Genomic DNA, 23,833 nt, shown 5'->3' with positions numbered 1-23,833 from the left:
CGTCCCTGGTCCGCCGGCTCTGAATCCTGATCCGTCCCTGGTCCGCCGGCTCTAAATCCTGCTCCGTGCCTGGTCCGCCGGCTCTGAATCCTGCTCCGTGCTAGGTCCGCCGGCTCTGAATCCTGCTCCGTGCCTGGTGCGCAGGCTCTGAATCCTGCTCCGTCCCTGGTCCTCCTGCACCGTCCCTGGTCAGCCGGCTCTGAATCCTGCTCCGTCCCTGGTCCGCCGGCTCTGAATACTGCTCCGTCCCTGGTCCGCCGGCACTGAATCCTGCTCCGTCCCTGGTCCCCCGGCTCTGAATCCTGCTCCGTCGCTGGTCCCCCGGCTCTGAATCCTGCTCCGTCTCTGGTCCGCTGGCTCTGAATCCTGCTCCGGCTCTGAATCCCGCTCCGTCTCTGGTCCGCTGGCTCTGATTCCTGCACCGTCTCTGGTCAGACGGCTCTGAATCCTGCTCCGTCCCTGGTCCGCCGGCTCTCAATCCTGCTCCGTCCCTGGTCCGCCGGCTCTCAATCCTGCTCCGTCCCTGGTCCGCCGGCTCTCAATCCTGCTCCGTCCCTGGTCCGCCGGCTCTCAATCCTGCTCCGTCCCTGGTCCGCCGGCTGTGAATCCTGCTCCGTACCTGGTCCTCCGGCTCTGAATCCTGCTCCGTCCCTGGTCCGACGGCTCTGAATCCGGCTCCGTCCCTTGTCCGCCGGCTCTGAATCCTGCTCCATGCCTGGTCCGCAGGCTCTGAATCCTGCTCCGTGCTAGGTCCGCAGGCTCTGAATCCTGCTCCGTCCCTGGTCCTCCTGCTCCGTCCCTGGTCCGCCGGCTCTCAATCCTGCTCCGTCCCTGGTCCGCCGGCTCTGAATCCTGATCCGTCCCTGGTCCGCCGGCTCTGAATCCTGCTCCGTGCCTGGTCCGCCGGCTCTGAATCCTGCTCCGTGCTAGGTCCGCCGGCTCTGAATCCTGCTCCGTGCCTGGTGCGCCGGCTCTGAATCCTGCTCCGTCCCTGGTCCTCCTGCTCCGTCCCTGGTCCGCCGGCTCTGAATACTGCTCCGTCCCTGGTCCGCCGGCACTGAATAATGCTCCGTCTCTGGTCGGCTGGCTCTGAATCCTGCTCCGTCCCTGGTCCGCCGGCTCTGAATCCTGCTCCGTCTCTGGTCCGCTGGCTCTGATTCCTGCTCCATCTCTGGTCAGACGGCTCTGAATCCTGCTACGTCCCTGGTCCGCCGGCTCTCAATCCTGCTCCGTCCCTGGTCCGCCAGCTCTCAATCCTGCTCCGTCCCTGGTCCGCCGGCTCTCAATCCTGCTCCGTCCCTGGTCCGCCGGCTCTCAATCCTGCTCCGTCCCTGGTCCGCCGGCTGCGAATCCTGCTCCGTGCCTGGTCCTCTGGCTCCGAATCCTGCTCCGTCCCTGGTCCGACGGCTGTGAATCCTGCTCCGTGCCTGGTCCTCCGGCTCTGAATCCTGCTCCGTCCCTGGTCCGACGGCTCTGAATCCTGCTCCGTCCCTGGTCCGCCAGCTCTCAATACTGCTCCGTCCCTGGTCCGCCGGCTCTCAATCCTGCTCCGTCCCTGGTCCGCCGGCTCTCAATCCTGCTCCGTCCCTTGTCCGCCGGCTCTGAATCCTGCTCCGTCCCTGGTCCGCCGGCTCTCAATCCTGCTCCGTCCCCGGTCCGCCGGCTCTGAATACTGCTCCGTCCCTGGTCCACCTGCTCTGAATCCTGCTCCATGCCTGGTCCGCAGGCTCTGAATCCTGCTCCGTGCTAGGTCCGCAGGCTCTGAATCCTGCTCCGTCCCTGGTCCGCCGGCTCTGAATCCTGCTCCGTCTCTGGTCCGCTGACTCTGATTCCTGCTCCATCTCTGGTCAGACGGCTCTGAATCCTGCTACGTCCCTGGTCCGCCGGCTCTCAATCCTGCTCCGTCCCTGGTCCGCCAGCTCTCAATCCTGCTCCGTCCCTGGTCCGCCAGCTCTCAATCCTGCTCCGTCCCTGGTCCACCGGCTCTCAATCTTGCTCCGTCCCTGGTCCGCCGGCTGCGAATCCTGCTCCGTGCCTGGTCCTCTGGCTCCGAATCCTGCTCCGTCCCTGGTCCGACGGCTGTGAATCCTGCTCCGTGCCTGGTCCTCCGGCTCTGAATCCTGCTCCGTCCCTGGTCCGACGGCTCTGAATCCTGCTCCGTCCCTGGTCCGCCAGCTCTCAATCCTGCTCCGTCCCTGGTCCGCCGGCTCTCAATCCTGCTCCGTCCCTGGTCCGCCGGCTCTCAATCCTGCTCCGTCCCTGGTCCGCCGGCTGTGAATCCTGCTCCGTGCCTGGTCCTCCGGCTCTAAATCCTGCTCCGTCCCTGGTCCGACGGCTCTGAATCCTGCTCCGTCCCTTGTCCGCCGGCTCTGAATCCTGCTCCGTGCCTGGTCCGCAGTCTCTGAATCCTGCTCCGTGCCTGGTCCTCTGGCTCCGAATCCTGCTCCGTCCCTGGTCCGACGGCTGTGAATCCTGCTCCGTGCCTGGTCCTCCGGCTCTGAATCCTGCTCCGTGCCTGGTCCTCTGGCTCCGAATCCTGCTCCGTCCCTGGTCCGACGGCTGTGAATCCTGCTCCGTGCCTGGTCCTCCGGCTCTGAATCCTGCTCCGTCCCTGGTCCGACGGCTCTGAATCCTGCTCCGTCCCTTGTCCGCCGGCTCTGAATCCTGCTCCGTCCCCGTTCCGCCGGCTCTGAATCCTGCTCCGTCCCTGGTCCGCCGGCTGTGAATCCTGCTCCGTCTCTGGTCCGCCGGCTCTGAATCCTGCTCCGTCCCTGGTCCGCCGGCTCTCAATCCTGCTCCGTGCCTGGTCCGCCGGCTCTGAATCCTGCTCCGTCCCCGGTCCGCCGGCTCTGAATCCTGCTCCGTCCCTGGTCCGCCGGCTCTGAATCCTGCTCCGTGCCTGGTCCGCAGGCTCTGAATCCTGCTCCGTCCCTGGTCGTCCTGCTCCGTCCCTGGTCGTCCTGCTCCGTCCCTGGTCCGCTGGCTCTCAATCCTGCTCCGTCCCTGGTCCGCCGGCTCTGAATCCTGCTCCGTCTCCGGTCCACCGGCTCTGAATCCTGCTCCGTCCCTGGTCCGCCGGCTCTGAATCCTGCTCCGTCCCTGGTCCGCCGGCTCTGAATCCTGCTCCGTCCCTGGTCCGCCGGCTCTGAATCCTGCTCCGTCTCTGGTCCGCTGGCTCGGAATCCTGCTCCGGGCCTCTTCCGACGGCTCTCAATCCTGCTCCGTCCCTGGTCCGCCGGCTCTCAATCCTACTCCTTCCCTGGTCCGCCGGCTCTCAATCCTGCTCCGTCTCTGGTCCGCCGGCTCTGAATCCTGCTCCGTCCCTGGTCCGCCGTCTCTGAATCCTGCTCCGTCTCTGGTCCGCCGGCTCTGAATCCTGCTCCGTCCCTGGTCCGACGGCTCTGAATCCTGCTCCGGGCCTGGTCCGCCGGCTCTGAATCCTGCTGCGTCCCTGGTCCGCCGGCTCTCAATCCTGCTCCATACCTGGTCCGCCGGCTCTGAATCCTGCTCCGGGCCTGGTCCGCCGGCTCTGAATCCTGCTGCGTCCCTGGTCCGCCGGCTCTCAATCCTGCTCTATACCTGGTCCGCCGGCTCCGAATCCTGCTCCGTCCCTGGTCCGCCGGCTCTGAATCCTGCTCCGTCCCTGGTCCGCCGGCTCTGAATCCTGCTCCGTCCCTGGTTCGCCGGCTCTCAATCCTGCTCCGTCCCTGGTCCGCCGGCTCTCAATCCTGCTCCTTCCGTGGTCCGCCGGCTCTCAATCCTGCTCCGTCTCTGGTCCGCCGGCTCTGAATCCTGCTCCGTCCCTGGTCCGCCGTCTCTGAATCCTGCTCCGTCTCTGGTCCACCGGCTCTGAGTACTGCTCCGTCCCTGGTACGCCGGCTCTAAATCCTGCTCCGTCTCTGGTCCGCCGGCTCTGAATCCTGCTCCGTGCCTGGTCCGCCGGCTCTCAATCCTGCTCCGTCCCTGGTCCGCCGGCTCTCAATCCTGCTCCTTCCCTGTTCCGCCGGCTCTGAATCCTGCTCCGTCTCTGGTCCGCCGGCTCTGAATCCTGCTCTGTCTCTGGTCCGCCGGCTCTGAATCCTGCTCCGTCTCCGGTCCGCCGGCTCTGAATACTGCTCCGTCCCTGGTCCGCCTGCTCTGAATCCTGCTCCGTCCCTGGTCCACAGGCTCTGAATCCTGCTCCGTGCCTGGTCCGCCGGCTCTGAATCCTGCTCCGTGCCTGGTCCACCGGCTCTGAATCCTGCTCCCTCCCTGGTCCTCCTGCTCCGTCCCTGGTCCGCCGGCTCTCAATCCTGCTCCGTCCCCAGTCCGCCGGCTCTGAATACTGCTCCGTCCCTGGTCCGCCGGCTCTGAATCCTGCTCCGTCCCTGGTCCTCCAGCTCCGTCCCTGGTCGGCCCGCTCTGAATCCTGCTCCGTCACTTGTCCGCCGGCTCTGAATCCTGCTCCGTCCCCAGTCCGCCGGCTCTGAATACTGCTCCGTCCCTGGTCCGCCGGCTCTGAATCCTGCTCCGTCCCTGGTCCTCCAGCTCCGTCCCTGGTCGGCCGGCTCTGAATCCTGCTCCGTCCCTGGTCCGCCTGCTCTGAATCCTGCTCCGTCGCTGGTCCTCCTGCTCCGTCCCTGGTCCGCCGGCTCTGAATCCTGCTCCGTCTCTGGTCCGACGGCTCTGAATCCTGCTCCGTGCCTGGTCCGCCGTCTCTGAATCCTGCTCCGTCCCTAGTCCACCGGCTCTCAATCCTGCTCCGTCCCTGGTCCGCCGGCTCTGAATCCTGCTCCGTCCCTGCTCCGCCGGCTCTGAATCCTGCTCCGTCCCTAGTCCAGCGGCTCTGAATCCTGCTCTGTCCCTGGTCCTCCGGCTCTGAATCCTGCTCCGTCCCTGGTCCACCAGCTCTGAATCCTGCTCCGTCTCTGGTCCGCTGGCTCTGAATCCTGCTCCGGGCCTGGTCCGACGGTTCTCAATCCTGCTCCGTCCCTGGTCCTCCGGCTCTCAATCCTGCTCCTTCCCTGGTCCACCGGCTCTCAATCCTGCTCTGTCTCTGGTCCGCCGGCTCTGAATCCTGCTCCGTCCCTGGTCCGCCGTCTCTGAATCCTGCTCCGTCTCTGGTCCGCCGGCTCTGAATCCTGCCCCGTCCCTGGTCCGCCGGCTCTGAATCCTGCCCGGTCCCGGGTCCGCCGGCTCTGAATCCTGCTCCGTCCCTGGTCCCCCGGCTCTGAATCCTGCTCCGTCCCTGGTCCGCTGGCTCTGAATCCTGCTCCGTGCCTGGTGCGCCGGCTCTGAATCCTGCTCCGTCCCTGGTCCGCCGGCTCTGAATCCTGCTCCGTGCCTGGTGCGCCGGCTCTGAATCCTGCTCCGTCCCTGGTCCTCCTGCTCTGTCCCTGGTCTGCCGGCTCTGAATCCTGCTCGGTCTCTGGTCCGACGGCTCTGAATCCTGCTCCGGGCCTTGTCCGACGGCTCTGAATCCTGCTCCGTCCCTGGTCCGCCAGCTCTGAATCCTGCTCTGTACCTGATCCGCCGGGTCTGAATCCTGCTCCGTCCCTGGTCCGCCGGCTCTGAATCCTGCTCCGTCTCTGGTCCGCTGGCTCTTAATCCTGCTCCATGCCTGGTCAGACGGCTCTGAATCCTGCTCCGTCCCTAATCCGCCGGCTCTGAATCCTGCTCCGTCCCTGGTCCGCCGGCTCTGAATCCTGCTCCGTCTCTGGTCCGCTGGCTCTTAATCCTGCTGCATGCCTGGTCAGACGGCTCTGAATCCTGCTCCGTCCCTGGTCCTCCTGCTCCGTCCCTGGTCAGACGGCTCTCAATCCTGCTCCGTCCCTGGTCCGCCGGCTCTCAATCCTGCTCCGTCCCTGGTCCGCCGGCTCTGAATCCTACCTCCGTCCCTGGTCCGCCGGCTCTGAATCCGGCTCCGGGCCTGGTCCACCGGCTCTCAATCCTGCTGCGTCCCTGGTCCGCCGGCTCTCAATTCTGCTCTGTACCTGGTCCGCTGGCTCCGAATCCTGCTCCGTCCCTGGTCCACCGGCTCTGAGTACTGCTCCGTCCCTGGTCCGCCGGCTCTGAATCCTGCTCCGTCCCTGGTCCGCCGGCTCTGAATCCTGCTCCGTCCCTGGTCCGCCGGCTCTGAATCCTGCTCCGTCCCTGGTCCGCCGGCTCAGAATCCTGCTCCGTCTCTGGTCCGCCGGCTCTGAATCCTGCTCCGTCGCTGGTCCGCCGGCTCTGAATCCTGCTCTGTACCTGGTCCGCCGGGTCTGAATCATGCTCCGTGCCTTGTCCGCCGGCTGTGAATCCTGCTCCGTCCCTGGTCCGCCGGGTCTGAATCCTGCTCCGTGCCTGGTCCGCCGGCTGTGAATCCTGCTCCGTCCCTGGTCCTCCTGCTCCGTCCCTGGTCCTCCTGCTCCGTCACTGGTCCTCCTGCTCCGTCCCTGGTCCTCCTGCTCCGTCCCTGGTCCGCCGGCTCTGAATCCTGCTCCATCCATGGTCCGCCGGCTCTGAATCCTGCTCCGTCCCTGGTCCGCCGGCTCTGAATCCTGCTCCGTCCCTGGTCCGCCGGCTCTGAATCCTGCTCCGTCCCTGGTCCTCCTGCTCCGTCCCTGGTCCGCCGGCTCGGAATCCTGCTCCGTCCCTGGTCCGCCGGCTCTGAATCCTGTTCCGTCCCTGGTCCGCCGGCTCTGAATCCTGCTCCGTCCCTGGTCCGCCGGCTCTGAATCCTGCTCCGTCCCTGGTCCGCCGGGTCTGAATCCTGCTCCGTGCCTGGTCCGCCGGCTCTGAATCCTGCTCCGTCCCTGGTCCGCCGGCTCTGAATCCTGCTCCGTCCCTGGTCCGCCGGCTCTGAATCCTGCTCCGTCCCTGGTCCGCCGGCTCTGAATCCTGCTCCGTCCCTGGTCCGCCGGCTCTGAATCCTGGTCCGTCCCTGGTCCGCCGGCTCTGAATCCTGCTCCGTCCCTGGTCCGCCGGCTCTGAATCCTGTTCCGTCACTGGTCCTCCTGCTCCGTCCCTGGTCCGCCAGCTCTGAATCCTGCTCCGTCCCTGGTCCGCCGGCTCTGAATCCTGCTCCGTCTCTGGTCCGCAGGCTCTGAATCCTGCTCTGGGCCTGGTCCGCCGGCTCTGAATCCTGCTCCGTCCCTGGTCCGCCGGCTCTGAATCCTGCTCCGTCCCTGGTCCGCCGGCTCTGAATCCTGCTCCGTCCCTGGTCCGCCGGCTCTGAATCCTGCTCCCTCCCTGGTCCGCCGGCTCTGAATCCTGCTCCGTCCCTGGTCCTCCTGCTCCGTCCCTGGTCCGCCGGCTCGGAATCCTGCTCCGTCCCTGGTCCGCCGGCTCTGAATCCTGTTCCGTCCCTGGTCCACCGGCTCTGAATCCTGCTCCGTCCCTGGTCCGCCGGCTCTGAATCCTGCTCCGTCCCTGGTCCGCCGGGTCTGAATCCTGCTCCGTGCCTGGTCCGCCGGCTCTGAATCCTGCTCCGTCCCTGGACCGCCGGCTCTGAATCCTGCTCCGTCCCTGGTCCGCCGGCTCTGAATCCTTCTCCGTCCCTGGTCCACCTGCTCCGTCCCTGGTCCGCCGGCTCTGAATCCTGCTCCGTCCCTGGTCCGCCGGCTCTGAATCCTGCTCCGTCTCTGGTCCGCTGGCTCTTAATCCTGCTCCATGCCTGGTCAGACGGCTCTGAATCCTGCTCCGTCCCTGGTCCTCCTGCTCCGTCCCTGGTCAGACGGCTCTCAGTCCTGCTCCGTCCCTGGTCCGCCGGCTCTCAATCCTGCTCCGTCCCTGGTCCGCCGGCTCTGAATCCTGCTCCGTCTCTGGTCCGCTGGCTCTGAATCCTGCACCGTCTCTGGTCAGACGGCTCTGAATCCTGCACCGTCTCTGGTCCGCTGGCTCTGAATCCTGCTCCATGCCTGGTCAGACGGCTCTGAATCCTGCTCCGTCTCCGGTCCGCCGGCTCTGAATCTTGCTCCGTCCCTGGTCTGCCGGCTCTCAATCCTGCTCCGTCCCTGGTCCGCCGGCTCTTTCCTGCTCCGTCCCTGGTCCGCCGGCTCTGAATCCTGCTCCGCGCTTGGTCCGCCGGCTCTGAATCCTGCTCCGTCCCTAGTCCAGCGGCTCTGAATCCTGCTCCGTCCCTGGTCCGCCGGCTCTGAATCCTGCTCCGTCCCTAGTCCAGCGGCTCTAAATCCTGCTCCGTCCCTGGTCCTCCGGCTCTGAATCCTGCTCCGTCCTTGGTCCGCCGGCTCTGAGTCCTGCTCCGTCCCTGGTCCGCCGGCTCTGAATCCTGCTCCGTCTCTGGTCCGCCGGCTCTGAATCCTGCTCCGTCCCTGGTCCGCCGGCTCTGAATCCTGCTCTGGGCCTGGTCCGCCGGCTCTGAATCCTGCTCCGTCCCTGGTCCGCCGGCTCTGAATCCTGCTCCGTCCCTGGTCCGCCGGCTCTGAATCCTACCTCCGTCCCTGGTCCGCCGGCTCTGAATCCTGCTCCGTCCCTGGTCCTCCGGCTCTGAATCCTGCTCCGTCTCTGGTCCGCCGGCTCTGAATCCTGCTCTGTACCTGGTCCGCCGGCTGTGAATCCTGCTCCGTGCCTGGTCCGCCGGCTCTGAATCCTGCTCCGTCTCTGCTCCGCCGGCTCTGAATCCTGCTCCGTCCCTGGTCCGCCGGCTCTGAATCCTACCTCCGTCCCTGGTCCGCCGGCTCTGAATCCTGCTCCGTCCCTGGTCCTACTGCTCCGTCCCTGGTCCGCCGGCTCTGAATCCTGCTCCGTCCCTGGTCGGCCGGCTCTGAATCCTGTTCCGTCCCTGGTCCACCGGCTCTGAATCCTGCTCCGTCCCTGGTCCTCCTGCTCTGTCCCTGGTCTGCCGGCTCTGAATCCTGCTCGGTCTCTGGTCCGACGGCTCTGAATCCTGCTCCGGGCCTTGTCCGACGGCTCTGAATCCTGCTCCGTCCCTGGTCCGCCAGCTCTGAATCCTGCTCTGTACCTGATCCGCCGAGTCTGAATCCTGCTCCGTCCCTGGTCCGCCGGCTCTGAATCCTGCTCCGTCCCTGGTCCGCCGGCTCTGAATCCTGCTCCGTCTCTGGTCCGCTGGCTCTTAATCCTGCTCCATGCCTGGTCAGACGGCTCTGAATCCTGCTCCGTCCCTAGTCCGCCGGCTCTGAATCCTGCTCCGTCCCTCGTCCGCCGGCTCTGAATCCTGCTCCGTCCCTGGTCCGCCGGCTCTGAATCCTGCTCCGTCTCTGGTCCGCTGGCTCTTACTCCTGCTCAATGCCTGGTCAGACGGCTCTGAATCCTGCTCCGTCCCTGGTCCTCCTGCTCCGTCCCTGGTCAGACGGCTCTCAATCCTGCTCCGTCCCTGGTCCTCCTGCTCCGTCCCTGGTCCGCCGGCTCTGAATCCTGCTCCGTCTCTAGTCCGACGGCTCTGAATCCTGCTCCGTCCCTGGTCCGCCTGCTCTGAATCCTGCTCCGTCCCTGGTCCGCCGGCTCTGAATCCTGCTCCGTCCCTGGTCCGCCGGCTCTGAATCCTGCTCCGTCTCTGGTCCGCCGGCTCTCAATCCTGCTCCGTCCCTGGTCCGCCGGCTCTGAATCCTGCTCCGTCTCCGGTCCGCCGGCTCTGAATCCTGCTCCGTCTCCGGTCCGCCGGCTCTGAATACTGCTCCGTCCCTGGTCCGCCTGCTCTGAATCCTGCTCCGTCCCTGGTCCTCCTGCTCCGTCCCTGGTCCGCCGGCTCTGAATCCTGCTCCGTCTCTGGTCCGACGGCTCTGAATCCTGCTCCGTCCCTGGTCCACCGGCTCTGAATACTGCTCTGTCCCTGGTCCGCCTGCTCTGAATCCTGCTCCGTCCCTGGTCCTCCTGCTCCGTCCCTGGTCTGCCGGCTCTCAATCCTGCTCCGTCCCTGGTCCGCCGGCTCTGAACCCTGCTCCGTCTCCGGTCCGCCGGCTCTGAATACTGCTCCGTCCCTGGTCCGCCTGCTCTGAATCCTGCTCCGTCCCTGGTCCACAGGCTCTGAATCCTGCTCCGTGCCTGGTCCGCCGGCTCTGAATCCTGCTCCGTGCCTGGTCCACCGGCTCTGAATCCTGCTCCGTCCCTGGTCCGCCGGGTCTGAATCCTGCTCCGTGCCTGGTCCGCCGGCTCTGAATCCTGCTCCGTCCCTGGTCCGCCGGCTCTGAATCCTGCTCCGTCCCTGGTCCGCCGGCTCTGAATCCTGCTCCGTCCCTGGTCCGCCGGCTCTGAATCCTGCTCCGTCCCTGGTCCGCCGGCTCTGAATCCTGCTCCGTCCCTGGTCCGCCGGCTCTGAATCCTGCTCCGTCCCTGGTCCGCCGGCTCTGAATCCTGCTCCGTCACTGGTCCTCCTGCTCCGTCCCTGGTCCGCCAGCTCTGAATCCTGCTCCGTCCCTGGTCCGCTGGCTCTGAATCCTGCTCCGTCTCTGGTCCGCAGGCTCTGAATCCTGCTCTGGGCCTGGTCCGCCGGCTCTGAATCCTGCTCCGTCCCTGGTCCGCCGGCTCTGAATCCTGCTCCGTCCCTGGTCCGCCGGCTCTGAATCCTGCTCCGTCCCTGGTCCGCCGGCTCTGAATCCTGCTCCCTCCCTGGTCCGCCGGCTCTGAATCCTGCTCCGTCCCTGGTCCTCCTGCTCCGTCCCTGGTCCGCCGGCTCGGAATCCTGCTCCGTCCCTGGTCCGCCGGCTCTGAATCCTGTTCCGTCCCTGGTCCACCGGCTCTGAATCCTGCTCCGTCCCTGGTCCGCCGGCTCTGAATCCTGCTCCGTCCCTGGTCCGCCGGGTCTGAATCCTGCTCCGTGCCTGGTCCGCCGGCTCTGAATCCTGCTCCGTCCCTGGACCGCCGGCTCTGAATCCTGCTCTGTCCCTGGTCCGCCGGCTCTGAATCCTTCTCCGTCCCTGGTCCTCCTGCTCCGTCCCTGGTCCGCCGGCTCTGAATCCTGCTCCGTCCCTGGTCCGCCGGCTCTGAATCCTGTTCCGTCCCTGGTCCACCGGCTCTGAATCCTGCTCCGTCCCTGGTCCGCCGGCTCTGAATCCTGCTCCGTCCCTGGTCCGCCGGCTCTGAATCCTGCTCCGTCCCTGGTCCGCCGGCTCTCAATCCTGCTCCGTCCCTGGTCCGCCGGCTCTGAATCCTGCCCCGTCCCTGGTCCGCCGGCTCTGAATCCTGCCCCGTCCCTGGTCCGCCGGCTCTGAATCCTGCTCCGTACCTGGTCCGCCGGCTCTGAATCCTGCTCCGTCCCTGATCCGCCGGCTCTGAATCCTGCTCCGTGCCTGGTGCGCCGGCTCTGAATCCTGCTCCGTCCCTGGTCCGCCGGCTCTGAATCCTGCTCCGTGCCTGGTGCGCCGGCTCTGAATCCTGCTCCGTCCCTGGTCCTCCTGCTCTGTCCCTGGTCTGCCGGCTCTGAATCCTGCTCGGTCTCTGGTCCGACGGCTCTGAATCCTGCTCCGGGCCTTGTCCGACGGCTCTGAATCCTGCTCCGTCCCTGGTCCGCCAGCTCTGAATCCTGCTCTGTACCTGATCCGCCGGGTCTGAATCCTGCTCCGTCCCTGGTCCGCCGGCTCTGAATCCTGCTCCGTCCCTGGTCCGCCAGCTCTGAATCCTGCTCCGTCTCTGGTCCGCTGGCTCTTAATCCTGCTCCATGCCTGGTCAGACGGCTCTGAATCCTGCTCCGTCCCTGGTCCTCCTGCTCCGTCCCTGGTCAGACGGCTCTCAGTCCTGCTCCGTCCCTGGTCCGCCGGCTCTCAATCCTGCTCCGTCCCTGGTCCGCCGGCTCTGAATCCTGCTCCGTCTCTGGTCCGCTGGCTCTGAATCCTGCACCGTCTCTGGTCAGACGGCTCTAAATCCTGCACCGTCTCTGGTCCGCTGGCTCTGAATCCTGCTCCATGCCTGGTCAGACGGCTCTGAATCCTGCTCCGTCTCCGGTCCGCCGGCTCTGAATCTTGCTCCGTCCCTGGTCTGCCGGCTCTCAATCCTGCTCCGTCCCTGGTCCGCCGGCTCTTTCCTGCTCCGTCCCTGGTCCGCCGGCTCTGAATCCTGCTCCGCGCTTGGTCCGCCGGCTCTGAATCCTGCTCCGTCCCTAGTCCAGCGGCTCTGAATCCTGCTCCGTCCCTGGTCCGCCGGCTCTGAATCCTGCTCCGTCCCTAGTCCAGCGGCTCTAAATCCTGCTCCGTCCCTGGTCCTCCGGCTCTGAATCCTGCTCCGTCCTTGGTCCGCCGGCTCTGAGTCCTGCTCCGTCCCTGGTCCGCCGGCTCTGAATCCTGCTCCGTCTCTGGTCCGCCGGCTCTGAATCCTGCTCCGTCCCTGGTCCGCCGGCTCTGAATCCTGCTCTGGGCCTGGTCCGCCGGCTCTGAATCCTGCTCCGACCCTGGTCCGCCGTCTCTGAATCCTGCTCCGTCTCTGGTCCGCCGGCTCTGAATCCTACCTCCGTCCCTGGTCCGCCGGCTCTGAATCCTGCTCCGTCCCTGGTCCTCCGGCTCTGAATCCTGCTCCGTCTCTGGTCCGCTGGCTCTGAATCCTGCTCTGTACCTGGTCCGCCGGCTGTGAATCCTGCTCCGTGCCTGGTCCGCCGGCTCTGAATCCTGCTCCGTCTCTGCTCCGCCGGCTCTGAATCCTGCTCCGTCCCTGGTCCGCGGGCTCTGAATCCTACCTCCGTCCCTGGTCCGCCGGCTCTGAATCCTGCTCCGTCCCTGGTCCTCCTGCTCCGTCCCTGGTCCGCCGGCTCTGAATCCTGCTCCGTCCCTGGTCGGCCGGCTCTGAATCCTGTTCCGTCCCTGGTCCACCGGCTCTGAATCCTGCTCCGTCCCTGGTCCTCCTGCTCTGTCCCTGGTCTGCCGGCTCTGAATCCTGCTCGGTCTCTGGTCCGACGGCTCTGAATCCTGCTCCGGGCCTTGTCCGACGGCTCTGAATCCTGCTCCGTCCCTGGTCCGCCAGCTCTGAATCCTGCTCTGTACCTGATCCGCCGAGTCTGAATCCTGCTCCGTCCCTGGTCCGCCGGCTCTGAATCCTGCTCCGTCCCTGGTCCGCCGGCTCTGAATCCTGCTCCGTCTCTGGTCCGCTGGCTCTTAATCCTGCTCCATGCCTGGTCAGACGGCTCTGAATCCTGCTCCGTCCCTAGTCCGCCGGCTCTGAATCCTGCTCCGTCCCTCGTCCGCCGGCTCTGAATCCTGCTCCGTCCCTGGTCCGCCGGCTCTGAATCCTGCTCCGTCTCTGGTCCGCTGGCTCTTACTCCTGCTCCATGCCTGCTCAGACGGCTCTGAATCCTGCTCCGTCCCTGGTCCTCCTGCTCCGTCCCTGGTCAGACGGCTCTCAATCCTGCTCCGTCCCTGGTCCGCCGGCTCTCAATCCAGCTCCGTCCCTGGTCTGCCGGCTCTCAATCCTGCTCCGTCCCAGGTCCGCCGGCTCTGAATCCTGCTCCGTCTCCGGTCCGCCGGCTCTGAATACTGCTCCGTCCCTGGTCCGCCTGCTCTGAATCCTGCTCCGTCCCTGGTCCACAGGCTCTGAATCCAGCTCCGTGCCTGGTCCGCCGGCTCTGAATCCTGCTCCGTGCCTGGTCCACCGGCTCTGAATGCTGCTCCGTCCCTGGTCCTCCTGCTCCGTCCCTGGTCCGCCGGCTCTGAATCCTGCTCCGTCTCTAGTCCGACGGCTCTGAATCCTGCTCCGTCCCTGGTCCGCCGGCTCAGAATCCTGCTCCGTCCCTGGTCCGCCGGCTCTGAATCCTGCTCCGTCCCTGGTCCGCCGGCTCTGAATCCTGCTCCGTCCCTGGTCCGCCGGCTCTGAATCCTGCTCCGTCCCTGGTCCGCCGGCTCTGAATCCTGCTCTGTCCCTGGTCCGCCGGCTCTCAATCCTGCTCCGTCCCTGGTCCGACGGCTCTGAATCCTGCTCCGTCCCTTGTCCGCCGGCTCTGAATCCTGCTCCGTCCCCGGTCCGCTGGCTCTGAATACTGCTCTGTCCCTGGTCCGCCTGCTCTGAATCCTGCTCCGTCCCTGGTCCTCCTGCTCCGTCCCTGGTCTGCCGGCTCTCAATCCTGCTCCGTCCCTGGTCCGCCGGCTCTGAATCCTGCTCCATCTCCGGTCCGCCGGCTCTGAATACTGCTCCGTCCCTGGTCCGCCTGCTCTGAATCCTGCTCCGTCCCTGGTCCACAGGCTCTGAATCCTGCTCCGTGCCTGGTCCGCCGGCTCTGAATCCTGCTCCGTGCCTGGTGCACCGGCTCTGAATGCTGCTCCGTCCCTGGTCCTCCTGCTCCGTCCCTGGTCCGCCGGCTCTGAATCCTGCTCCGTCTCTAGTCCGACGGCTCTGAATCCTGCTCCGTCCCTGGTCCGCCGGCTCAGAATCCTGCTCCGTCCCTGGTCCGCCGGCTCTGAATCCTGCTCCGTCCCTGGTCCGCCGGCTCTGAATCCTGCTCCGTCCCTGGTCCGCCAGCTCTGAATCCTGCTCTGTACCTGATCCGCCGAGTCTGAATCCTGCTCCGTCCCTGGTCCGCCGGCTCTGAATCCTGCTCCGTCCCTGGTCCGCCAACTCTGAATCCTGCTCCGTCTCTGGTCCGCTGGCTCTTAATCCTGCTCCATGCCTGGTCAGACGGCTCTGAATCCTGCTCCGTCCCTAGTCCGCCGGCTCTGAATCCTGCTCCGTCCCTCGTCCGCCGGCTCTGAATCCTGCTCCGTCCCTGGTCCGCCGGCTCTGAATCCTGCTCCGTCTCTGGTCCGCTGGCTCTTACTCCTGCTCCATGCCTGGTCAGACGGCTCTGAATCCTGCTCCGTCCCTGGTCCTCCTGCTCCGTCCCTGGTCAGACGGCTCTCAATCCTGCTCCGTCCCTGGTCCGCCGGCTCTCAATCCAGCTCCGTCCCTGGTCTGCCGGCTCTCAATCCTGCTCCGTCCCTGGTCCTCCGGCTCTGAATCCTGCTCCGTCTCCGGTCCGCCGGCTCTGAATACTGCTCCGTCCCTGGTCCGCCTGCTCTGAATCCTGCTCCGTCCCTGGTCCACAGGCTCTGAATCCTGCTCCGTGCCTGGTCCGCCGGCTCTGAATCCTGCTCCGTGCCTGGTCCACCGGCTCTGAATGCTGCTCCGTCCCTGGTCCTCCTGCTCCGTCCCTGGTCCGCCGGCTCTGAATCCTGCTCCGTCTCTAGTCCGACGGCTCTGAATCCTGCTCCGTCCCTGGTCCGCCGGCTCAGAATCCTGCTCCGTCCCTGGTCCGCCGGCTCTGAATCCTGCTCCGTCCCTGGTCCGCCGGCTCTGAATCCTGCTCCGTCCCTGGTCCGCCGGCTCTGAATCCTGCTCCGTCCCTGGTCCGCCGGCTCTGAATCCTGCTCTGTCCCTGGTCCGCCGGCTCTCAATCCTGCTCCGTCCCTGGTCCGACGGCTCTGAATCCTGCTCCGTCCCTTGTCCGCCGGCTCTGAATCCTGCTCCGTCCCCGGTCCGCTGGCTCTGAATACTGCTCTGTCCCTGGTCCGCCTGCTCTGAATCCTGCTCCGTCCCTGGTCCTCCTGCTCCGTCCCTGGTCTGCCGGCTCTCAATCCTGCTCCGTCCCTGGTCCGCCGGCTCTGAATCCTGCTCCATCTCCGGTCCGCCGGCTCTGAATACTGCTCCGTCCCTATTCCGCCGGCTCTGAATCCTGCTCCGTCCCTGGTCTGCCGGCTCTCAATCCTGCTCCGTCCCTGGTCCGCCGGCTCTGAATCCTGCTCCGTCCCTGGTCCGCCGGCTCTGAATCCTGCTCCGTCCCTGGTCCGCCGGCTCTGAATCCTGCTCCGTCCCTGGTCTGCCGGCTCTCAATCCTGCTCCGTCCCTGGTCCGCCGGCTCTGAATCCTGCTCCGTCCCTGGTCCGCCGGCTCTGAATCCTGCTCCGTCCCTGGTCCGCCGGCTCTGAATCCTGCTCAGTCCCTGGTCCGCCGGCTCTGAATCCTGCTCCGTCTCTGGTCCGCTGGCTCTGAATCCTGCTACGTCCCTGGTCCGACGGCTCTCAATCCTGCTCCGTCCCTGGTCCGCCGGCTCTCAATCCTGCTCCTTCCCTGGTCCGCCGGCTCTGAATACTGCTCCGTCCCTGGTCCGCCGGCTCTGAATCCTGCTCCGTCTCTGGTCCGCCGGCTCTGAATCCTGCTCTGTCTCTGGTCCGCCGGCTCTGAATACTGCTCCGTCCCTGGTCCGCCGGCTCTGAATCCTGCTCCGTCTCTGGTCCGCCGGCTCTCAATCCTGCTCCTTCCCTGGTCCGCCGGCTCTGAATACTGCTCCGTCCCTGGTCCGCCGGCTCTGAATCCTGCTCCGTCTCTGGTCCGCCGGCTCTGAATCCTGCTCTGTCCCTGGTCCGATGGCTCTGAATCCTGCTCCGTCCCTGGTCCGCCGGCTGTGAATCCTGCTCCGTCCCTGGTCCGCCGGCTCTGAATCCTGCTCCGTCCCTGGTCCGCCGGCTCTCAATCCTGCTCCGTCCCTGGTCCGCCCGCTCTGAATCCTGCTCCGTCCCTTGTCCGCCGGCTCTGAATACTGCTCCGTCCCTGGTCCGCCGGCTCTGAATCCTGCTCCGTCCCTGGTCCTCCTGCTCCGTCCCTGGTCCGCCGGCTCTCAATCCTGCTCCGTCCCTGGTCCGCCGGCTCTGAAACCTGCTCCGTCCCTGGTCCGACGGCTCTGAATCCTGCTCCGTCCCTTGTCCGCCGGCTCTGAATCCTGCTCGGTCCCCGGTCCGCTGGCTCTGAATACTGCTCTGTCCCTGGTCCGCCTGCTCTGAATCCTGCTCCGTCCCTGGTCCTCCTGCTCCGTCCCTGGTCTGCCGGCTCTCAATCCTGCTCCGTCCCTGGTCCGCCGGCTCTGAATCCTGCTCCATCTCCGGTCCGCCGGCTCTGAATACTGCTCCGTCCCTATTCCGCCGGCTCTGAATCCTGCTCCGTCCCTGGTCTGCCGGCTCTCAATCCTGCTCCGTCCCTGGTCCGCCGGCTCTGAATCCTGCTCCGTCCCTGGTCCGCCGGCTCTGAATCCTGCTCCGTCCCTGGTCCGCCGGCTCTGAATCCTGCTCCGTCCCTGGTCTGCCGGCTCTCAATCCTGCTCCGTCCCTGGTCCGCCGGCTCTGAATCCTGCTCCGTCCCTGGTCCGCCGGCTCTGAATCCTGCTCCGTCCCTGGTCCGCCGGCTCTGAATCCTGCTCCGTCCCTGGTCCGCCGGCTCTGAATCCTGCTCCGTCTCTGGTCCGCTGGCTCTGAATCCTGCTACGTCCCTGGTCCGACGGCTCTCAATCCTGCTCCGTCCCTGGTCCGCCGGCTCTCAATCCTGCTCCTTCCCTGGTCCGCCGGCTCTGAATACTGCTCCGTCCCTGGTCCGCCGGCTCTGAATCCTGCTCCGTCTCTGGTCCGCCGGCTCTGAATCCTGCTCTGTCCCTGGTCCGATGGCTCTGAATCCTGCTCCGGGCCTGGACTGCCGGCTCTGAATCCTGCTGCGTCCCTGGTCCGCCGTCTCTGAATCCTGCTCCGTCCCTGGTCCGCCGGCTCTGAATCCTGCTCCGTCTCTGGTCCGCAGGCTTTGAATCCTGCTCTGTACCTGGTCCGCCGGCTGTGAATCCTGCTCCGTGCCTGGTTTCGCCGGCTGTGAATCCTGCTCCGTGCCTGGTCCGCCGGCTGTGAATCCTGCTCCGTCCCTGGTCCGCCGGCTCTGAATCCTGCTCCGTCCCTGGTCCGCCGGCTCTCAATCCTGCTCCGTCCCTGGTCCGCCCGCTCTGAATCCTGCTCCGTCCCTTGTCCGCCGGCTCTGAATACTGCTCCGTCCCTGGTCCGCCGGCTCTGAATCCTGCTCCGTCCCTGGTCCTCCTGCTCCGTCCCTGGTCCGCCGGCTCTCAATCCTGCTCCGTCCCTGGTCCGCCGGCTCTGAAACCTGCTCCGTCCCTGGTCCGCCGGCTCTGAATCCTGCTCCGTCTCTGGTCCGACGGCTCTGAATCCTGCTCCGTGCCTGGTCCGCCGGCTTTGAATCCTGCTCCGTCCCTAGTCCACCGGCTCTCAATCCTGCTCCATCCCTGGTCCGCCGGCTCTGAATCCTGCTCCGTCCCTGGTCCGCCGGCTCTGAATCCTGCTCCGTCCCTAGTCCAGCGGCTCTGAATCCTGCTCCGTCCCTGGTCCGCCGGCTCTGAATCCTGCTCCGTCCCTAGTCCGCCGGCTCTGAATCCTGCTCTGTCCCTGGTCCTCCGGCTCTGAATCCTGCTCCGTCCCTGGTCCGCCGGCTCTGAATCCTGCTCCGTCTCTGGTCCGCCGGCTCTCAATCCTGCTCCGTCCCTGGTCCGCCGGCTCTGAATCCTGCTCCGTCTCCGGTCCGCCGGCTCTGAATACTGCTCCGTCCCTGGTCCGCCTGCTCTGAATCCTGCTCCGTCCCTGGTCCTCCTGCTCCGTCCCTGGTCCGCCGGCTCTGAATCCTGCTCCGTCCCTGGTCCGCCGGCTCCGTCCCTGGTCCGCCGGCTCTGAATCCTGCTCCGTCCCTGGTCCGCCGGCTCTGAATCCTGCTCCGTCTCTGGTCCGCCGGCTCTGAATCCTGCTCCGTCCCTGGTCCACCGGCTCTGAATCCTGCTCCGTGCCAGGTCCGCCGGCTCTGAATCCTGCTCCGTGCCTGGTCCGCCGGCCCTCAATCCTGCTCCGTCCCTGGTCCGCCGGCTCTGAATCCTGCTCCGTCCCTGGTCCGCCGGCTCTGAATCCTGCTCCGTCTCCGGTCCGCCGGCTCTGAATACTGCTCCGTCCCTGGTCCGCCTGCTCTGAATCCTGCTCCGTCCCTGGTCCTCCTGCTCCGTCCCTGGTCCGCCGGCTCTGAATCCTGCTCCGTCTCTGGTCCGACGGCTCTGAATCCTGCTCCGTGCCTTGTCCGCCGGCTCTGAATCCTGCTCCATCCCTAGTCCACTGGCTCTCAATCCTGCTCCGTCCCTGGTCCGCCGGCTCTCAATCCTGCTCCTTCCCTGGTCCGCCGGCTCTCAATCCTGCTCCGTCTCTGGTCCGCCGGCTTTCAATCCTGCTCCGTCCCTGGTCCGCCGTCTCTGAATCCTGTTCCGTCTCTGGTCCGCCGGCTCTGAATCCTGCTCCGTCCCTGGTCCGACGGCTCTGAATCCTGCTCCGGGCCTGGTCCGCCAGCTCTGAATCCTGCTGCGTCCCTGGTCCGCCGGCTCTCAATCCTGCTCCGTACCTGGTCCGCCGGCTCCGAATCCTGCTCCGTCCCTGGTCCACCGGCTCTGAGTACTGCTCCGTCCCTGGTACGCCGGCTCTGAATCCTGCTCCGTCTCTGGTACGCCGGCTCTGAATCCTGCTCCGTGCCTGGTCCGCCGGCTCTGAATCCTGCTCCGTGCCTGGTCCGCCGGCTCTGAATCCTGCTCCGTCCCTGGTCCTCCTGCTCCGTCCCTGGTCCGCCGGCTCTGAATCCTGCTCCGTCTCTAGTCCGACGGCTCTGAATCCTGCTCCGTCCCTGGTCCGCCTGCTCTGAATCCTGCTCCGTCCCTGGTCCGCCGGCTCTGAATCCTGCTCCGTCCCTGGTCCGCCGGCTCTGAATCCTGCTCCGTCTCTGGTCCGCCGGCTCTGAATACTGCTCCGTCCCTGGTCCGCCGGCTCTGAATCCTGCTCCGTCTCTGGTCCGCCGGCTCTGAATACTGCTCTGTCCCTGGTCCGCCTGCTCTGAATCCTGCTCCGTCCCTGGTCCTCCTGCTCCGTCCCTGGTCTGCCGGCTCTCAATCCTGCTCCGTCCCTGGTCCGCCGGCTCTGAATCCTGCTCCGTCTCTGGTCCGCCGGCTCTGAATACTGCTCCGTCCCTGGTCCGCCTGCTCTGAATCCTGCTCCGTCCCTGGTCCACAGGCTCTGAATCCTGCTCCGTGCCTGGTCCGCCGGCTCTGAATCCTGCTCCGTGCCTGGTCCACCGGCTCTGAATGCTGCTCCGTCCCTGGTCCTCCTGCTCCGTCCCTGGTCCGCCGGCTCTGAATCCTGCTCCGTCTCTAGTCCGCCGGCTCTGAATCCTGCTCCGTCCCTGGTCTGCCGGCTCTGAATCCTGCTCCGTCCCTGGTCCCCCGGCTCTGAATCCTGCTCCGTGCCTGGTCCGCCGGCTCTGAATCCTTCTCCATCCCTATTCCGCCGGCTCTGAATCCTGCTCCGTCCCTGGTCTGCCGGCTCTCAATCCTGCTCCGTCCCTGGTCCGCCGGCTCTGAATCCTGCTCCGTCCCTGGTCCGCCGGCTCTGAATCCTGCTCCGTCCCTGGTCCGCCGGCTCTGAATCCTGCTCCGTCCCTGGTCTGCCGGCTCTGAATCCTGCTCCGTCTCTGGTCCGCTGGCTCTGAATCCTGCTACGTCCCTGGTCCGACGGCTCTCAATCCTGCTCCGTCCCTGGTCCGCCGGCTCTCAATCCTGCTCCTTCCCTGGTCCGCCGGCTCTGAATACTGCTCCGTCCCTGGTCCGCCGGCTCTGAATCCTGCTCCGTCTCTGGTCCGCCGGCTCTGAATCCTGCTCTGTCTCTGGTCCGCCGGCTCTGAATACTGCTCCGTCCCTGGTCCGCCGGCTCTGAATCCTGCTCCGTCTCTGGTCCGCCGGCTCTGAATCCTGCTCTGTCCCTGGTCCGATGGCTCTGAATCCTGCTCCGGGCCTGGACTGCCGGCTCTGAATCCTGCTGCGTCCCTGGTCCGCCGTCTCTGAATCCTGCTCCGTCTCTGGTCCGCAGGCTTTGAATCCTGCTCTGTACCTGGTCCGCCGGCTGTGAATCCTGCTCCGTGCCTGGTTTCGCCGGCTGTGAATCCTGCTCCGTGCCTGGTCCGCCGGCTGTGAATCCTGCTCCGTCCCTGGTCCGCCGGCTCTGAATCCTGCTCCGTCCCTGGTCCGCCGGCTCTCAATCCTGCTCCGTCCCTGGTCCGCCCGCTCTGAATCCTGCTCCGTCCCTTGTCCGCCGGCTCTGAATACTGCTCCGTCCCTGGTCCGCCGGCTCTGAATCCTGCTCCGTCCCTGGTCCTCCTGCTCCGTCCCTGGTCCGCCGGCTCTCAATCCTGCTCCGTCCCTGGTCCGCCGGCTCTGAATCCTGCTCCGTCTCTGGTACGACGGCTCTGAATCCTGCTCCGTGCCTGGTCCGCCGGCTTTGAATCCTGCTCCGTCCCTAGTCCACCGGCTCTCAATCCTGCTCCATCCCTGGTCCGCCGGCTCTGAATCCTGCTCCGTCCCTGGTCCGCCGGCTCTGAATCCTGCTCCGTCCCTAGTCCAGCGGCTCTGAATCCTGCTCTGTCCCTGGTCCTCCGGCTCTGAATCCTGCTCCGTACCTGGTCCGCCGGCTCTGAATCCTGCTCCGTCTCTGGTCCGCCGGCTCTCAATCCTGCTCCGTCCCTGGTCCGCCGGCTCTGAATCCTGCTCCGTCTCCGGTCCGCCGGCTCTGAATACTGCTCCGTCCCTGGTCCGCCTGCTCTGAATCCTGCTCCGTCCCTGGTCCTCCTGCTCCGTCCCTGGTCCGCCGGCTCTGAATCCTGCTCCGTCCCTGGTCCGCCGGCTCCGTCCCTGGTCCGCCGGCTCTGAATCCTGCTCCGTCCCTGGTCCGCCGGCTCTGAATCCTGCTCCGTCTCTGGTCCGCCGGCTCTGAATCCTGCTCCGTCCCTGGTCCACCGGCTCTGAATCCTGCTCCGTGCCAGGTCCGCCGGCTCTGAATCCTGCTCCGTGCCTGGTCCGCCGGCCCTCAATCCTGCTCCGTCCCTGGTCCGCCGGCTCTGAATCCTGCTCCGTCCCTGGTCCGCCGGCTCTGAATCCTGCTCCGTCTCCGGTCCGCCGGCTCTGAATACTGCTCCGTCCCTGGTCCGCCTGCTCTGAATCCTGCTCCGTCCCTGGTCCTCCTGCTCCGTCCCTGGTCCGCCGGCTCTGAATCCTGCTCCGTCTCTGGTCCGACGGCTCTGAATCCTGCTCCGTGCCTTGTCCGCCGGCTCTGAATCCTGCTCCATCCCTAGTCCACTGGCTCTCAATCCTGCTCCGTCCCTGGTCCGCCGGCTCTCAATCCTGCTCCTTCCCTGGTCCGCCGGCTCTCAATCCTGCTCCGTCTCTGGTCCGCCGGCTTTCAATCCTGCTCCGTCCCTGGTCCGCCGTCTCTGAATCCTGTTCCGTCTCTGGTCCGCCGGCTCTGAATCCTGCTCCGTCCCTGGTCCGACGGCTCTGAATCCTGCTCCGGGCCTGGTCCGCCAGCTCTGAATCCTGCTGCGTCCCTGGTCCGCCGGCTCTCAATCCTGCTCCGTACCTGGTCCGCCGGCTCCGAATCCTGCTCCGTCCCTGGTCCACCGGCTCTGAGTACTGCTCCGTCCCTGGTACGCCGGCTCTGAATCCTGCTCCGTCTCTGGTACGCCGGCTCTGAATCCTGCTCCGTGCCTGGTCCGCCGGCTCTGAATCCTGCTCCGTGCCTGGTCCGCCGGCTCTGAATCCTGCTCCGTCCCTGGTCCTCCTGCTCCGTCCCTGGTCCGCCGGCTCTGAATCCTGCTCCGTCTCTAGTCCGACGGCTCTGAATCCTGCTCCGTCCCTGGTCCGCCTGCTCTGAATCCTGCTCCGTCCCTGGTCCGCCGGCTCTGAATCCTGCTCCGTCCCTGGTCCGCCGGCTCTGAATCCTGCTCCGTCTCTGGTCCGCCGGCTCTCAATCCTGCTCCGTCCCTGGTCCGCCGGCTCTGAATCCTGCTCCGTCTCCGGTCCGCCGGCTCTGAATCCTGCTCCGTCTCCGGTCCGCCGGCTCTGAATACTGCTCCGTCCCTGGTCCGCCTGCTCTGAATCCTGCTCCGTCCCTGGTCCTCCTGCTCCGTCCCTGGTCCGCCTGCTCTGAATCCTGCTCCGTCTCTGGTCCGACGGCTCTGAATCCTGCTCCGTCCCTGGTCCACCGGCTCTGAATACTGCTCTGTCCCTGGTCCGCCTGCTCTGAATCCTGCTCCGTCCCTGGTCCGCCTGCTCTGAATCCTGCTCCGTCGCTGGTCCTCCTGCTCCGTCCCTGGTCCGCCGGCTCTGAATCCTGCTCCGTCTCTGGTCCGACGGCTCTGAATCCTGCTCCGTGCCTGGTCCGCCGGCTCTGAATCCTGCTCCGTCCCTAGTCCACCGGCTCGCAATCCTGCTCCGTCCCTGGTCCGCCAGCTCTGAATCCTGCTCCGTCCCTGGTCCGCCGGCTCTGAATCCTGCTCCGTCCCTGGTCCACCGGCTCTGAATCCTGCTCCGTCCCTGGTCCACCGGCTCTGAATCCTGCTCCGTCCCTGGTCCACCGGGTCTGAATCCTGCTCCGTGCCTGGTCCGCCGGCTCTGAATCCTGCTCCGTTCCTGGTCCGCCGGCTCTGAATCCTGCCCCGTCCCTGGTCCGCCGGCTCTGTATCCTGCTCCATGCCTGGTCCGCCGGCTCTGAATCCTGCTCCGTGCCTGGTCCGCCGGCTCTGAATCCTGCTCTGTCCCTGGTCCGATGGCTCTGAATCCTGCTCCGTCCCTGGTCCGCTGGCTCTCAATCCTGCTCCGTCCCTGGTCCACCGGCTCTGAATCCTGCTCCGTCTCCGGTCCGCCGGCTCTGAATACTGCTCCGTCCCTGGTCCGCCTGCTCTGAATCCTGCTCCGTCGCTGGTCCTCCTGCTCCGTCCCTGGTCCGCCGGCTCTGAATCCTGCTCCGTCTCTGGTCCGACGGCTCTGAATCCTGCTCCGTGCCTGGTCCGCCGGCTCTGAATCCTGCTCCGTCCCTGGTCCGCCGGCTCTGAATACTGCTCCGTCCCTGTTCCGCCGGCTCTGAATCCTGCTCGTCTCTGGTCCGCCGGCTCTGAATCCTGCTCTGTCCCTGGTCCGATGGCTCTGAATCCTGCTCCGTCCCTGGTCCGCTGGCTCTCAATCCTGCTCCGTCCCTGGTCCACCGGCTCTGAATCCTGCTCCGTCTCCGGTCCGCCGGCTCTGAATACTGCTCCGTCCCTGGTCCGCCTG

The sequence above is a fragment of the Hypanus sabinus genome, chromosome X2 (assembly GCF_030144855.1).
Source record: "Hypanus sabinus isolate sHypSab1 chromosome X2, sHypSab1.hap1, whole genome shotgun sequence".
In the NCBI taxonomy this organism is placed as follows: Eukaryota; Metazoa; Chordata; class Chondrichthyes; order Myliobatiformes; family Dasyatidae; genus Hypanus; species Hypanus sabinus.
Note: the sequence above shows the minus strand (reverse complement) of the source record.